This window comes from Arachis ipaensis, chromosome B3, assembly GCF_059453495.1.
Source record: "Arachis ipaensis isolate K30076 ecotype BB chromosome B3, ASM5945349v1, whole genome shotgun sequence".
Lineage (NCBI taxonomy): Eukaryota > Viridiplantae > Streptophyta > Magnoliopsida > Fabales > Fabaceae > Arachis > Arachis ipaensis.
The window spans coordinates 54233230-54239034 of record NC_142438.1 but is presented as its reverse complement, the minus strand read 5'-3'; positions in this window follow the sequence as shown (position 1 = coordinate 54239034).

Below are 5805 nucleotides of genomic sequence, written 5' to 3'. Positions count from 1 at the left end.
CGGAGATCCGACATGAAATTCAAAGAAGAGGTTGGGAAGTTCTAACAAATCCCATCCAACAAGTCGGCATCCTAATGGTTCAAGAATTCTATGCCAATGCATGGATCACCAAGAACCATGATCAAAGTAAGAACCCGGATCCAAAGAACTATGTTACAATGGTTCGGGGGAAATACTTAGATTTTAGTCAGGAGAATGTGAGGTTGGCGTTTAACTTGCCCATGATGCAAGGAGATGAACGCTCCTACACTAGAAGGGTCAACTTTAATCAAAGGTTGGACCAAGTCCTTATGGACATATGTGTAGAAGGAGCTCAATGGAAGATTGACTCCAAAGGCAAGCCGGTTCAACTAAGAAGATTGGACCTCAAGCCTATAGCTAGAGGATGGTTGGAGTTTATTCAATGCTCAATCATTCCCACTAGCAACCGGTCTGAAGTTACTATAGACCGGGCCATCATGATCCATAGCATCATGATTGGAGAAGAGGTGGAAGTTCATGAGATTATACCTCAAGAACTCTACAAGGTGGCTGACAAGTCTTCCACTATGGCAAGGTTAGCCTTTCCTCACCTCATTTGCCACCTATGCAATTCAGCTGGGATTGACATAGAGGGAGATATCCTCATCAAAGAGGACAAGCCCATCACTAAGAAAAAGATGGAGCAAGCAAGAGAGCCCACTCATGGAGCTCAAGAGGCGTATGAAGCTCATTACCATGAGATCCCTGAGATGCCTCAAATGCACTTTCCTCCACAAAACTATTGGGAGCAAATCAACACCTCCCTAGGAGAATTGAGTTCCAATATGGGACAACTAAGGGTGGAACATCAAGAGCACTCCATCATGCTTCATGAAATAAGAGAAGATCAAAAAGCAATGAGGGAGGAGCAACAAAGACAAGGAAGAGACATAGAAGAGCTCAAGGACATCCATGGTTCCTCAAGAAGGAAACGCCACCATCACTAAGGTGGATTCATTCCTTGTTCTTCTTTCTTCTGTTTTTCGTTTTCTATGTTATGTGCTTATCTATGTTTGTGTCTTCATTTCATGATCATTAGTAGTTAGTAACTTTGTCTTAAAGTTATGAATGTCCTATGAATCCATCACCTCTCTTAAATGAAAAATGTTTTAATTCAAAAGAATAAGAAGTACATGAGTTTCGAATTTATCCTTGAACTTAGTTTAATTATATTGATGTGGTGACAATGCTTCTTGTTTTCTGAATGAATGCTTGAACAGTGCATATGTCTTTTGAAGTTGTTGTTTAAGAATGTTAAATATGTTGGCTCTTGAAAGAATGATGACTAGGAGACATGTTATTTGATAATCTGAAAAATCATAAAAATGATTCTTGAAGCAAGAAAAAGCAGCAAAGAGCAAAGCTTGCAGAAAAAAAAATAGGTGAAAAAAAAATAGAAAGAAAAAGCAAGCAGAAAAAGCCAATAACCCTTAAAACTAAAAGGCAAGGGCAATAAAAAGGATCCCAAGGCTTTGAGCATTAGTGGATAGGAGGGCCTAAAAGGAATAAAATCCTGGTCTAAGCGGCTAAACCAAGCTGTCCCTAACCATGTGCTTGTGGCGTGTAGGTGTCATGTGAAAACTTAAGACTGAGCGGTTAAAGTCAAGGTCCAAAGCAAAAAAAAAAAAAAGAGTGTGCTTAAGAACCCTGGACACCTCTAATTGGGGACTTTAGCAAAGCTGAGTCACAATCTGAAAAGGTTCACCCAATTATGTGTCTGTGGCATTTATGTATCTGGTGGTAATACTGGAAAACAAAGTGCTTAGGGCCACGGCCAAGACTCATAAAGAAGCTGTGTTCAAGAATCATCATACTGAACTAGGAGAGTCAATAAAACCATTCGAAATCTGAAGTTCCTATAGATGCCAATCATTCTGAACTTCAATGGAGAAAGTGAGATGCCAAAACTATTCAAGAGGCAAAAAACTATAAGTCCCGCTCATTTGATTGGAGCTATGTTTCATTGATAGTTTGGAATTTATAGTATATTCTCTTCTTTTTATCCTATTTGATTTTCAGTTGCTTGGGGACAAGCAACAATTTAAGTTTGGTGTTGTGATGAGCGGATAATTTATACGCTTTTTGGCATTGTTTTTAGTATGTTTTTAGTAGGATCTAGTCACTTTTAGGGATGTTTTCATTAGTTTTTATGTTAAATTCACATTTCTGGACTTTACTATGAGTTTGTGTGTTTTTCTGTGATTTCAGATATTTTCTGGCTGAAATTGAGGGACTTGAGCAGAAATCAGATTCAGAGGTTGACAAAGGACTGCTGATGCTGTTGGATTCTGACCTCCCTGCACTCAAAGTGGATTTTCTGGAGCTACAGAACTCGAAATGGCGCGCTTCCAATTGCTTTGGAAAGTAGACATCCAGGGCTTTCCAGCAATATATAATAGTCCATACTTTGGCCAAGAATAGACGACGTAAACTGGCGTTCAACGCCAGCTCTCTACCCAAATCTGGCGTCCAGCGCCAGAAAAGGAGTCAAAACCAGAGTTGAACGCCCAAACTGGCACAAAAGCTGGCGTTCAACTCCACAAATGGCCTCTGCACGTGCAACACTCAAGCTCAGCCCAAACACACACCAAGTGGACCCAGGAAGTGGATTTATGCATCAATTACTTACTCATGTAAACCCTAGTGACTAGTTTATTATAAATAGGACCTTTTACTAGTCTTTTTGACATCTTTGGTCTCAGTTTTAATCGATTGTTCATCTTAGGAGACTATTGATCACGCTTTAGGGGGTTGGCCATCTCGGCCATGCCTGGACCTTCACTTATGTATTTTCATACGGTAGAGTTTCTACACTCCATAGATTAAGGTGTGGAGCTCTGCTGTTCCTCAAAGATTAATGCAAAGTACTACTGTTTTCTATTCAATTCATCTTATTTCGCTTCTAAGATATCCATTCGCACCCAAGAACGTGATGAAGGTGATGATTATGTGTGACGCTCATTACTATTCTCCCCTATGAACACGTGCCTGACAAACACTTCTGTTCTACATGAAATAAGCTAGAATGAATATCTCTTAGATCTCCTAACCAGAATCTTTGTGGCGTAAGCTAGAATGATGGCGGCATTCAAGAGAATCCGGAAAGTCTAAACCTTATCTGTGTTATTCCGAGTAGGATTCAATGAATGAATGACTGTGACGAGCTCCAAACTCGCGATTGCAGGGCGTTAGTGACAGACGCAAAAGGATAGTAAATCCTATTCCAGCATGATCGAGAACCGACAGATGAATAGCCGTGCCGTGACAGGGTGCGTGAGCATATTATTCACTGAGAGGATAAGATGAAGCCATTGGTAAGGGTGATGCCTCCAGACGATTAGCCGTGCCGTGACAGGGCATTGGATCATTTTCCCGAGAGATGACCGAAAGTAGCCATTGACAGTGGTGATGTATCACATAAAGCCAGCCATGGAAAGGAGTAAGACTGATTGGATGAAGATAGCAGGAAAGCAGAGGTTCAGAGGAACGAAAAGCATCTCCATTCGCTTATCTGAAATTCTTACCAATGATTTACATAAGTACCTCTATCCCTATTCTATTATTTATTATTCGAAAACACCATTATCGATTTATATCTGCCTAACTGAGATTTGCAAGGTGACCATAGCTTGCTTCATACCAACAATCTCCGTGGGATTCGACCCTTACTCACGTAAGGTATTACTTGGACGACCCAGTGCACTTGCTGGTTAGTTGTATCGAAGTTGTGAACCATGGTATTGGCACCATGTTCTTGGCGCCATTGCCAGGGAAAGAAGGAGCCATGAATTTTACATCATTAAAGTGTAATCACGATTACACGTACCAGGTTGCTCACGTTGCCAGGGATTGTTCGAGCCTGGACATCATAATTTCGTGCACCAGGCACGCGTTCGCGTGGTAGGGCTTGGGCTTCTAGCACGAGTCCAGCCCAACTCCAGCTCAATTTTTTGCCATACACCCTTTTTACGCCGATTTCAGGTCACGCGGCCGCGTGGGTGACGCGGTCGCGTAGGAGGCTATTTTTCCAAATGATGCGGACGCGTCATCGACGCGGTCGCGTGGAGTCAATTTGTGCTAATGGCGCGCCTCCAGCCACGCTTTCGCGTGACTTTCTGTTTACTTTCTTTTCTTCACAACGCACATACGACGCGGACGCGTCGGCAATGCTGTCGCATCGCGTGCAAAAATCCCTTTTTTTTTATAATCTGAAAAAAAAAATGCAGGATGCAGTGTTAATATGAATGTTATGCAAAAACTCCAAGTTCAATATAATAAAATAAAATAAAACTCGAAAACAAATTAAACTAAATAAAAATGAAAAAAAAGAACGATCATACCATGGTGGGTTGTCTCCCACCTAGCACTTTTAGTTAAAGTCCTTAAGTTGGACATTTGATGAGCTTCCTGTTATGGTGGCTTGTGTTTGAACTCATCCAGGAATCTCCACCAATGCTTGGAATGCCAATAGCCTCCGGGGTCCCAAACTAGGCATGTAAAGCTTCTGAGCAGCTTCAAACATATTTTTAGGCTCCCGGGATGACGAATGTCAGAGTAGATTCCAGGATCCCAAGCCTTGTTTTTAAATCCGCCTCCGTCTTGATCTCCATGTTTCCATCCGGGCGGTTTAAAAAGTAAATTCTCATCATGGTAACCAAACGTTTTCCGAGATCTATTCGATTGATTTTGATGCCAATCCGTGCACTTCGAGTTGAAGCGTGGAACCTTATTGAACCTTGTGCACCAGCTCTGAGCACGAGCCATTTTCCTCTTACTCTTAAAGCCGCAGAGAGCTCTAAGCTAGCCATCTGTTTCAAGCAAACCGTATTCAAGTGAAAAAGTAAAGTTAAAAGTTAAGGATTGTACCCACTTGAGGCTTGTATTAGGTGGTAATGGCCTTGGGGAAGGTGTTTCTGGTAGTTCTGTAAGTTCTACTCCCTTGTGCTCTTCTGTGAATTCCTCCACTTCCTTGTAGGTTCTTCAAATGCATCTGAGTCCTGGTCAAAGTCTTCTATGTCTTCCTCATCACTTGAGTCATAGATTAGAGGTTGAGAGAAATCTACCTCTGCATCATCTTCGTGTTCAATTGGGGAAGATTCTTCAATCTCAGAGAATTCACTTGCGGATGCAAGTTCATTACTAAGAGAGCTAGACTTGTGATTATCATTATCAAGGAAATTTGCTTCTTGGATTATTCCGTCTGATTCTTCACAAACGACTTGCCTTGGGGGTTGTGCAATATCCTCCTTAGCATCAACTGTAACATCCTTGACGGAGTTCTCTTCAGCTCTGCATTCCCCTGGAGGTTAAGCATCTCCTAGATCTTCAACCAACTCTTCTTCTTGAACGATGACAGCTTCTTCTACTTGTTCTAGTACAAATTCATGTTCTGTCTAATCCACTGGAGTTTCTAATATCTCCTTCATGCTACGCTCTTCATTAGTCTGTCCACATGGAGTTATGGTTGATCCTTGCATATTTGAGCATCTAGAAACCCATTGAATTACTGCTTGCTCCAGTTGTCGAATGGTTGTTTGAAGTTTATTTACTGTTTCCTTTACGCGAACCTCTACTTCTTGGGGTGCCGGATTTGGACATGATACATAGGAAAGTGGTGGTGGTTGGGAGTGATTGGATTGGAATCGGGGTAAGGAAGGATCATATGGTGGCGAATGGTGAAGAGAAGCTTGTGAGTGCGGTGGTTCGAGGTTATGTTGAAAGGATGGTCTATATGCACGGGGTGGGGCTTGTTGGTAGTTACAAGGTTGTCCACCATATCTTTCA